We start from the raw sequence: 12833 nt of genomic DNA on the forward strand, positions 1-12833 counted from the left end.
TGAACTTTTGCATGCGTCTGCAAGCGACAGCTTACACAAATGTCATGTTATTGTGATACTGTCACGTCTTTGGACTCTTTTTTTGTTTCGTTTTTGTCTTGTGCCATGTGCTCTGTGTGCTCTACCTTCCGTTCCTGTTAATTGTATCATTGTCTTCAGCTGTTTCTTGTTAATTTAGTCATTTACGTTGTATATTTAAGTCCTGTGCGTTTGAGTTCACCTTTGTCCGATCGTCAAAGTTGATACGTGTGGTTTATGTTCTGCCTGCTTACTTGTATATTATTATTTTGTCAGTTTGAAGAGGATTAAAACTGTTTAAGTTTATTTATTCTCGTCGAGTGCTCCTTCACGCTAAACCACACCGTGACAGATATGTACTAGTCAAACTTTTTTTGAAGGGGGTGGGAAGATACCCATTTTTTCCATGACATTTTCACTATGATATCCAACTAGCAACTCAGTTTAAAAGAATGCTCGAATATTCCATGTACCAGCTTTAAACAAAAGGACTCCTGATTGAACCAAACTGTTAACAGTCTCTGAGGCCATCTTTACCTCTTCACTCTCTGTTCAGCTGGATTTCAAAGATAAGTGTGTGTCCTTGGAGACAAGCAGTTCTAGCTTTCAGCAAAGCAGTTTGCCGAGATCCTATTAGTTAGACGCTCTTGGATAGGGTGAATTTGACGAGTTTCACTGTCCACATAGATCGGTTCACCTTGTCCCTTAAGCATTTATTTTCAGTCATCTAGTTCTGTACTTTCCACTTTTACTATTTTTAGGGTGCTTTTTAATGTCGAAGCCAACTGCAAAAAGTGTCTGTGTTGCTGGTTCCCTCTGTAAAGACATTTCTTGCTTCATTTTCTCAGTTAATAAAGGAAGTGATGTGACAGAATTTACTTTCCAAAGATGTGAATGCCCCTATGTACCACATGTGAGTATAAGATGTACCACATGAGTCTCAAAATTGCAGAACCTATACTCAGGACTGAAGATCGCAAATTACATTGGCTCTCCGAAAGGTCATCTCTTTATTGCCGTTCTCGTTTTTCCTTTTTTTAAACAGGACTTTTATCCACTGCTCTCGTTTAACAAAATGACTGGTATTAAAGAAATGGGGTACTAAAGACATTTTTAAGAAGTAGGCCCCTGCTGAGGGTATTTGATTATTACTTCACTTTTCTGTTAGTATCAAAATATTACCTCTACTCCATTATTAAAACCATTCTAGCAAATGCTAGATAGATTCCCAGGTGCTGATATTTCCACAGAAATGACCAGCTTCTAAAAAGATCAAAGTTTACGGCAATGAGCGAATTGTGTGTTCAATTACAGTATTATTCAATGAAAACACATTATGAATGCAAAATTTGGAAAGTGGCAGGAATGCAGATTATATACGGTACATCCAGTGAGATAACATTGGCAACTTTTTTTTAAGTATTAACCAACACTATGGCAAATGCGTTTTCGCACAAAATATTAAATAAGAGTGGTTGGTCTCAATGTGATTCTAAGGATCAGTTTTCACCATGCACTGTAAAGGGACCAAAGCGTCATGGAGAATTGCACATCTCTTTTCTTTCCTGACTGCCAAAAGGTCATTTTTCTCGCAGAAGCCTGACAGACGACCCTGTGCGGTCTCATGGGGGTGTGATAGAATCGATACAAAAAGTTGAAATAAGGCCATAACCCTCTCCGTCTAGCTTTACTGTTGTGGACGACATATGTGACATATTGAGGGGTTTTGGGATGTTGCATAGCCATCGCATCCCCTTCTTCTCAGTCCGGCTCTTTTAAAAGAAACACAAAGAAGCAAAGAAGAGAAAAACGGTGCTCATTAAGTTTCCATTCAGGGCTTATTTTTCCTGTCGCTAGCACAGAACAAGCTCTCTCGTCTCGCCCCTGACCCTTTTCTTCCCCCTCTAAGTTCTCCTACTCACAAGGCCTGTCATATTGTGCTACTCTCTGTGAATCACACAGAGAGCTGGATGTGAGTGCCATTCACTTCACATGAAGAGCGATCGTCTCTTGGCCAGGAAGGAAAGGGCCGAGTACATGCCTGAAGGAAACCTGCCAGGGCTTTTGATATTCGTCAGATATCAAACGCTGATCATGGCTCTCCGACAGCTTATTAGTAAGAGCTGACGTTTGATTGCGTCTGAACCCAGCACTATTGTCAGCTCATGCCTACAAATGAGGAGTTTAGATGAAGAGTCATTTCAGGCCACATTTTTGTTGTAGGACACATAAAGCATTGGCCCCCAAATGCACTTGATGAGTAATCATTGAGATCACTTATGTCAACATGAACTAGTAGACTATGAAATTTCAAGAAAAGGGCATTTTATGGTAGCAACAAAAGAGGGCAAATTTGAAGTTATGCTTACTCACTCTGAAGGGCAGAGCCCTCAAAGTGGGGACATTGGAGGGAACGGGGTACTTGCACATCATAATGAAGCTGTTTGAAATGCTTTTGAAAATTATGCAAGACATTATAATTTGCTTATGATCTAGATTGTAACCTTAAAAAATATTATTAATATGTTGCAAATAATTATACATTTCATAAAATGTTTTTGCATGTGTGTATCCCTTCTTTGCAATATATTTAACCTATATACACACACTTTTAAACATTTCTAACCTATGTGTCACAGTGTGGTTTAGAGAAGGAGCACTTAATGTCAACGACTTTAATCATTCACTTACAAGGAAATAATAATAATACCTCGGGCATGTAGGCAGATAAACTTAACCACATATAATATCGATCGGACAAACTGGACTGAAACAACAGGACTTAAATACACAAAGTAAATACTTAATAAATGAGACACAGCTGAAGACAATAAGACATTAACTAAATGTAGGTCACACTGAACACATGGCACAAGACAAAACAACAACAACAACAACAAGAGTCCACATGTGTGACACTATGAAACATTTAAAAGTTATATGAAATCAATGGCAAAAATGTTTCTTTTTTGGAATGGTGTCCTTTTCTTGAAGTGCCTTTAAATAAAACATTTTCAGAGTTGTGTGATAGTCAACCCATTTTTATATATATATATATATATATATATATATATATATATATATATATATATATATATATATATATATATATATATATAAATGGAATTCTTTGTGATGTGCATAGAACATTATTGTGGTATCCCAAAGAAGCAAAAAAAAAAAAAGAAAGCCTGTTCACTCTTGCTGAAATGCTCTGTCCAACACAATCCAAGCAAAGTACCATGCCATCTTCAAGAAAAGGCTAAAAACACATCTCTTCCATCTTTTTTGCTGCGGCCCTTGAGGAACTGAATTTGACAGCCCTGCTCCTACACTAGCGTTCTCTATTCACTTTCTATTCTGTTTATTATAAAACAAAACACATTGCTATGTATACTGTGTTAGGCTAACTGAGACTTGTCATAGCACTCACATATTATTACTCTTTTGTTGGTTTTGATTGCTTCTATTGTCATTATTTGTAAGTCACTTTGGATAAAAGAGCCTGCTAAACAACTAAATGTCTATTCCATTCCATTTCATTCCATCACATTCCATTCCAAATTCCATTTCAATTCTAATTCCACTCGATTCAAATAGCAGTCCAATTGTATTCCATTGTAAAACAATTTCTAATTTTATTCTAATTTTATCCAATTCTAATTCTATTCTATTCCAAATTCTATTCTATGTTCATGTCAAAATTATGCTAATCCCATTCCATTCTTTTATTCCATTCTAACTCCAATTCTAATACATTCAGATCCCATTCCTATTGTAACTATTCAATCTTATTCGAATTACAATTCTATTCCATTCAGGTGCATCCCAAATTCTATTCAACAATTCGGGTTCAAATTCAATTTAAATTCTACCCAAATTCCACTTCATTTCTATTTCGATCTAAAAGACTACCCATTTCAAATCCTACTTCAACTCTATTTCAATTCTGTTTCAATTCTACTTCATTTATAATTCAACTGTACTTGAATTCCACTTGAAATCTATTTCAATTCTACCTCAACTCTATTTCATTTATAATTCAACTCTACTTGAATTCTACTTTGACTCTACTTCAACTCTATTTCAATTCTACTTCAACTCTACAAGGACGCTACTTCAACTCTATTTCAATTCTATTTGAAGCCCCATGAACGCTATTTCAATTCTACTTCAACTGTACATGAACGCTTCTTCAACTGTATTTCAATTCCACTTCAGCTCTATCTCAATTCTACTTCAACTTTACTTGAATTCTACTTCAACTCTATTTCAATTCTACTTCAACTCTTTTTCAACTCTATTTCAATTCTACTTCAACCTTACTTGAATTCTACTTCCATTCTACTTCAACTGTATTTCAACTCTACTTTAACTTTACTTGAATTCTACTTCAACTCTATTTCAATTCTGCTTCAACTCTACATGGACACTACTTTACCTCTACTATAATTTTATTTCAACTTTATTTTAATTCCATTTGAAGCCCCACGAACGCTATTTCAATTCTACTTAAACTCTACATGGACGCTACTTCAACTCTATTTCAATTCCATTCGAATTCCACATGAGCGCTATTCCAATTCTACTTCAACTCTACATGGACACAACTTCAACTCTACTTGAATTTTATTTCAACTCTACCTCAACTCTATTTCAACTCTATTTCAATTCTACCTAAACTCTATTTCGATTATACTTTAACTCTATTTTAATTATATTCGAATTCAACATGAGCACTATTTCAATTCTACTTCAACTCTACTTCAACTTTATTTCAATTCTACTTCAACTCTATTTCAATTCTACTTCGTCTCTACATGGACGCTACTTCAACTGTATTTCAATTCTACTTCAACTCTATTTCAACTCTATTGCAATTCTACTTCAACTCTATTGCAATTCTACTTTGGTTTTACATGGACGCTGCTTTGACTCTACTTAAACTTTATTTCAATTCTACTTCTCTACTTTACAACTTCAATTATTTCAATTCTACTTCAACTCTCTATTGCAATTTCTACTATTTCACCTATTTCAATTCTACTTGAACGCTAATTCAATTCTACTTCAACTCTATTTCAATTCTACTTTCTAACTTTTAATTTCAATTCTACTTCAACTCTATTTCAATTCTATTCGAATTTCTACCAATTCTACTTCAACTCTACTTGAAACTTTATTTCGATTCTAACTTCAACTCTATTTCAATTCTATTCTATTTCGATTCTACTTTAACATGAGCGCTATTTCAATTCTATATTTCAATTCTACTTCAACTCTATTTCAATTCTATTTGAAGACCATGAACGCTTTTTCAATTCTACTTCAACTCTATTTCAATTCTGCTTCAACTCTATTTCAACTTCAATTCTACAACTGGAATTCTACTACTTCAACTCTACTTTAACTTTATTTCAATTCTACTTCAACTCTATTTAATTCTACTTTCTACTTCAACTCTATTTCAATTCTACTTCAACTTATTTCAATTCTACCATCAACTTTATTTCAATTCTACTTCAACTCTATTTCAATTCTACTTGAATTCCACATGAACTTTTTCAATTCTACTTCAACTCTATTTCAATTCTTTTCAACTCTTATTTCAATTCTACTTCAACTCTTAATTTTTTCAACTCTATTTCAATTCTATTTCAATTCTATTTCAATTCTTTCAACTCTATTTCAACTTACTATTTCAATTCTATTCTACTTCACTGTATTTCAATTCTACTTTCAACTCTATTTCAATTCTTTCAACTACTTCAACTCTATTTCAACTCTATTCAATTCTACTTCACTCTATTTCAATTCTATTTCAAACTCTATTTCAACTCTACTTTCAATTCTATTTCTATTTCAACTCTATTTCAATTTCTATTTCAATTTCTTTAACTCTCATCAACTATTTCACTTGAATTCTACTTCAACTCTATTCTACTTCAACTCTATTTCAACTCTTCCAATTTAGACTCTACTTCAACTGTATTTCAACTACTTCAACTCTATTTCAATTCTATTTCAACTCTATTTTAACTTGAAACTTCAACTCTATTGAATTCTACTTTCACTCTATTTCAATTCTCTATTTCAATTCTATTTCAACTCTTGAATTTCTACTTAATTCTATTTCAATTCTACTTCAACTCTATTGCATTTTCACTTTATCAACTCTTCAACTTATTTCAATTCTACTTCACTTTATTTCAATTCTACTTCAACTCTATTTCAATTCTAATTCTACTTTGACTCTACAACTCTATTTCAAATTCTACTTCAACTCTACCTCAACTCTACTTCAACTCTACTCTCAACTCTATTTCAATTATTTCAATTCTAACTAAACTCTATTGCAATTCTACTTTGGTTCTATTTCAACATTCAATTCGCTGCTTATTTCAATTCTACTTCAACTTACTTTAACTTTATTTCAATTCTACTTCAACTCTATTGCAATTCTACCTCGACTTTATTTCGATTCTACTTCAACTCTATTTCGATTCTATTCGAATTCCACATGAGCGCTATTTCAATTCTACTTCAACTCTATTTCAATTCTATTTCAACTCTATTGCAATTCTACTCCAACCCTACTTGAATTCTACTTTAACTTTATTTCAATTCTACTTCAACTCTATTTCAATTCTGCTTCAATTCTCTTCAACTCTATTTCAATTCTACTTCAGACACTACTATTTCAACAACTCTTTCAACTCTTTTCAATTTATTTGAAACTTTAACTCTATTTCAACTCTATTTCAATTCTACTTCAACTCTACTTTACTTCAATCTACTTACTTCTTTCTACTTCACTCAACTCTATTTCAATTCTACTTCAACTCTATTTCAATTTTACTTCTGCTCTATTTCAACTTTACTTGAATTCTACTTCAATTCTACTTCAACTGTATTTCAATTCTACTTAAACTCTATTTCAACTCTATTTCAATTATACTTAAACTCTATTTCAACTCTATTCCAATTCTACTTCAGCTATTTCAATTATACTTAAACTCTATTTGAACTCTATTTCAATTCTACTTCAACTCTATTCAATTCTACTTCAACTCTATTTTAAACTCTATTTGAACTCTATTTGAACTCTATTTTAATTCTACTTCTACTTCAACTTTGAATTCTTTCACTTCGAATTCAACTCTATTTCAACTTTCAACTCTATTTCAATTCTACTTCAACTCTATTTGAATTCTTTTCAACTTCATTTCAACTCTATTTCAATTCTGTTTTTTCAACTCTATTATTTCAATTCTACTTCTAACTCTATTTTCCAATTCCATTTCAACTTTGAATTCTAATTCTACTTCAATTCTACTCTACTTGACTGTATTTCAACTCTATTTCAACTTTACTTTGCTTGAATTCTACTTCAATTCTCATTCTCTATTTCAACTCTATTTCAACTTTATTCTACTTCAACTCTATTTCAACTCTTGAATTCTTCAACTCTATTTCAATTCCTTTCAATTCTGCTTAAACTCTATTCCGCCTCTATTTCAAATCTATTTCAACTCTATTTCAACTCTATTTTAATTCTATTTCAACTCTATTTCAATTCGACTTCAGCTTTGCTTGAATTCTACTTCAATTCTACTTCGACTGTATTTCAACTCTATTTCAACTTTACTTGAATTCTACTTCCACTCTATTTCAACTCTACTTGAATTATATTTCAACTCTATTTCAACTCTATTTTAATTCTATTTCAACTTTGCTTGAATTCTACTTCAATTCTACGTCGACTGTATTTCAACTCTATTTCAACTTTACTTGAATTCTACTTCCACTCTATTTCAACTTTACTTGAATTCTACTTCAACTCTATTTCAACTCTATTTCAATTCTACTTCAACTTTATTTCAATTCTGCTTAAACTCTATTCCGCCTCGATTTCAATTCTATTTCAACTCTATTTCAACTCTATTTCTACTTCTTTTCAACTTTCTACTTCGAATTCTATTTCAACTCTCTACTTCAACTTTACTTGAATTCTACTTCAATTCTATTTCGCTCTATTTCAATTCTATTTCAACTTATACTTGAATTCTATATTTAAACTCTATTTCAATTCTACTTCAACTTTTTCAATTCTACTTCAATTCTACTTCAATTCTACTTCAACTCTTTCTTGAATTCTACTTCAACTTTATTTCAACTCTTGAATTCTACTTCAATTTCTTTACTTGAATTCTAACTCTATTTCAATTCTTCAACTTCAATTCTATTTCAACTCTATTTTAATTCTACTTCAACTTTGCTTGAATTCTACTTCAACTCTAAATTCTACTTCAATTCTATTTCACTGTATTTCAACTCTATTTCAACTCTACTTGAATTTCCTCTCTATTTCAACTCTATTTCAACTCTATTTCAATTCTACTTCAACTTTGTTTGAATTCTACTTCAATTCTAATTCTACTTCAACTCTATTTCAATTCTACTTCAATTCTACTTCGACTGTATTTCAACTCTATTTCAACTCTACTTGAATTATATTTCAACTCTATTTCAACTCTATTTTAATTCTATTTCAACTATTTCAACTTTATTTCCTACTTCAACTCTATTCAACTTCTACCTCTCCATTTCAATTATTTCAATTCTACTTCAACTTATTTTAATTCTACTTCAACTTTGCTTGAATTCTACTTCAATTCTACTATTCGACTGTATTTTTCATTCTCAACTCTTGAATTCAACTCTACTCAACTGAATTATATTTCAACTCTATTTCAACTCTATTTTAATTCTATTTCAACTTTCAACTTCAACTTGAGTTTTTCAATTCTCTTAAACTCTATTCAAATCTATTTCAACTCTATTTCAACTCTATTTTAATTCTATTTCAACTTTACTTGAATTCTACTTCAATTCTACGTCGACTCTATTTCAACTCTATTTCAACTTTACTTGAATTCCACTTCAACTCTATTTCAATTCCAATTCTACTTCAACTTTGCTTGAATTCTACTTCAATTCTACGTCGACTGTATTTCAACTCTATTTCAACTTTACTTGAATTCTACTTCTACTCTATTTCAACTTTACTATTCTACTTCCACTTAATTATAATTTCTTGACTCTATTTCAACTCTATTTTAATTCTATTTCAATTCTACTTCAACTTTATTTCAATTCTATTTCAAATCTATTTCAACTCTATTTTAATTCTATTTCAACTTTACTTGAGTTCCACTTCTGCTCTATTCCAATTCTACTTCAACTTTGCTTGAATTCTACTTCAATTCTTCGTCGACTGTATTTCAACTCTATTTCAACTTTACTTGAATTCTACTTCTACTCTATTTCAACTTTACTTGAATTCCACTTCAACTCTATTTCAATTCTACTTCAACTTTATTTCAATTCTGCTTAAACTCTATTCCGCCTCTATTTCAACTCTATTTTAATTCTTCTATTTCAACTTATTTGAATTCTACTTCTACTTCTTGCTCTATTTCAAACTCTACTTGAATTCCACTTCAACTCTATTTCAATTCTACTTCAACTTTGCTTGAATTCTACTTCAATTCTTGTATTCTATTTCAACTTCTTCTACTTCAACTCTGCTTTGCTTGAATTCTACTTCAACTCTGTATATTTCAATTCTACTACTCTGAACTCTATTTCAAACTCTATTTCAATTCTACTTCAACTTTACTTAAATCTATTTTAATTCTACTTTGCTTGAATTCTACTTCAATTCTAATTCTGTATTTCAACTCTATTTCAACTTTGAATTCTACTTCAACTCTATTTCAATTCTACTTCAACTCTTTCAATTCTACTTCAATTCTACTTCAACTCTATTCAACTCTATTTCAACTCTACTTCAACTCTATTTCTATTCTAACTTTACTTGAATTTCAACTTTGCTTCAACTCTATTTTAATTCTACTTCAATTCTACGTTCTACGTCTGTATTTCAATTTCTCTATTTCAACTTCAACTACTTGAATTCTATATTTCAACTCTATTTTCAACTCTATTTTTCCAATTCTATCCTTTGCTTGATTTTCAACTTCTACTTCGACTTATTTCATTCTATTTCAACTTTTGAATTTCTACTTCAACTCTATTTCAACTCTATTTCAATTCTATTTCAACTTTATTTCAACTTCTATTTTAATTCTATTTCAACTCTATTCCGCTTTATTTCAATTCTGCTTAAACTCTATTCAACCTCTATTTCAACTCTATTTCAACTCTATTTCAATCTATTTAATTCTATTTCAACTTTGCTTGAATTCTACTTCAACTTCTTCGACTGTATTTCAACTCTATTTCAACTTCTACTTCCACTTTTCAACTACTTGAATTATATTTCAACTCTATTTCTAACTTTAATTCTATTTCAAACTCTACTTCAACTTTATTTCAATTCTGCTTAAACTCTATTCTTGAATTCTATTTCAACTCTATTTCAACTCTATTCAACTCTATTTTAATTCTACTTCAACTTTGCTTGAATTCTACTTCAATTCTACTGTATTTCAACTCTATTTCAACTTTACTTGAATTCTACTTCCACTCTATTTCAACTCTACTTGAATTATATTTCAACTCTATTTCAACTCTATTTTAATTCTATTTCAACTTTTCACTTCTGCTCTATTTCAATTCCACTTCAACTCTCTTGAATTCTATTCAATTCTACTTACAACTTTTTCTTGAATTCTATTTCAACTTTGCTTGAATTCTACTTCAATTCAACTTTACTGAACTGTATTTCAACTCTATTTCAACTTTACTTGAATTCTACTTCCACTCTATTTCAACTCTACTTGAATTATATTTCAACTCTATTTCAACTCTATTTCAATTCTACTTCAATTCTACTTCAACTTTATTTCAATTCTGCTTAAACTCTATTCCGCCTCTATTTCAATTCTATTTCAACTCTATTTCAATTCTATTTCAACTTTATTGAGTTGATTCTAATTCCACTTCAACTTTACTTGAATTCCACTTCAACTCTACTTCTTCAACTCTATTTGAATTCTTCAATTCTTCAGCTTTGCTTTCTTCTACTTCAATTCTACTTCGACTGTATTTCAACTCTATTTCAACTCTACTTGAATTATATTTCAATTCTATTTCTCTAACTCTATTTTCATTCTACTTCAACTCTATTTTAATTCTATTTCAACTTTACTTGAATTTCTACTTCAATTCTACTTCAACTCTATTTCAACTCTTTTATTTTAACTCTATTTCAACTCTACTTGAATTATTCTATTTCAACTCTATTTCAACTCTATTTTAATTCTATTTCAACTTTACTTGAGTTCCACTTCTGCTCTATTCCAATTCCACTTCAACTCTACTTGAATTCTACTTCAACTCTATTTTAATTCTACTTCAACTTTACTTGAATTCTACTTCAATTCAACTCTTGAATTCTATTTCAACTCTATTTCAACTTTGCTTGAATTCTACTTCACTTCTTCAGACTGTACTTCAACTTTACTTGAATTCTACTTCAATTCTACTTTTCAACTTTACTTGAATTCTTCACTATTTCAATTCTACTTCAGCTTTATTTCAATTCTGCTTAAACTCTATTCCGCCTCTATTTCAATTCTATTTCAACTCTATTTTAATTCTATTTCAACTTTACTTGAATTTCACTTCTGCTTCAACTTCTACTTCAATTCTATTTGAATTCTACTTCAATTCTATTTTAATTCTATTTCAACTCTATTTCAACTTTACTTGGATTCTATTCTACTTCAACTTTATTTCAATTATACTTGAACTATAATTTTAAACTCTATTTCAATTCTACTTCAACTTTGAAACTCTATTCCAATTCTACTTCAACTTCTACTTCACCTTTACTTGAATTCTACTTCAACTTTATTTCAATTATACTTGAACTATATTTAAACTCTATTTCAATTCTACTTCAACTTTGCTTGAATTCTACTTCAATTCTACTTCAACTTTATTTCAATTCTACTTCAACTTTATTTCAACTCTACTTCAACTTTACTTGAATTCTACTTCAATCCTACTTCAACTCTATTTCAATTCTACTTCACCTTTAATTGAATTCTACTTCAACTCTATTTCAATTCTACTTCAACTCTACTTCAACCTTATTTCGACTTTATTTCAACTCTATTGCAATCCTACTTCAATCTTACATGGACGCTACTTCGACTCTATTTCAATTCTATTTCAATTCCACCTCAACTTTATTTCAATTCTATTTCGATTCTACTTCGACTGTACTTCGGCTCTACTTGAATTCTACTTCAACTCTATTGCAATTCTACTTTAATTTTGCATGGACGCTACTTCAACTCTACTTGAATTCTACTTCAACTCTATTTCAATTCTACATGGACGATACTTCAACCCTATTTCGATTCTACTTCAACTCTACTTCAACTTTATTTCGATTCTATTGTGACTCTGCTTCAATTCTGTTTCAGAATCAGAATCACTTTATTGCCAGGTATGTTTGCACATACAAGGAATTGGTTTTAGTGACAAAAACTTTACAGTGCAACACGATAACAAGACAAGGCAGATATAAAGAGAATTATGTACAATATACAAAATATAAAATGTGAAAAATAAAAATAGAAAAAATAAAAACATATACTATAAACATTCAAGTGTAACAGGAATTATGTTTGTGCAGTGTTATGTGCAAATCTGTATGTTAAATAAATAAGTGTCCTCAAGTGTTCATGACATGGACTGCATGGGGGAAGAAACTGTTCCTGTGTCTGGCTGTCCTGGTACTCAGTGCTCTGTAGCGGCGACCAGACGGCAACAGTTTG

Source organism: Puntigrus tetrazona, chromosome 14 (assembly GCF_018831695.1).
Source record: "Puntigrus tetrazona isolate hp1 chromosome 14, ASM1883169v1, whole genome shotgun sequence".
Classification (NCBI taxonomy): domain Eukaryota; kingdom Metazoa; phylum Chordata; class Actinopteri; order Cypriniformes; family Cyprinidae; genus Puntigrus; species Puntigrus tetrazona.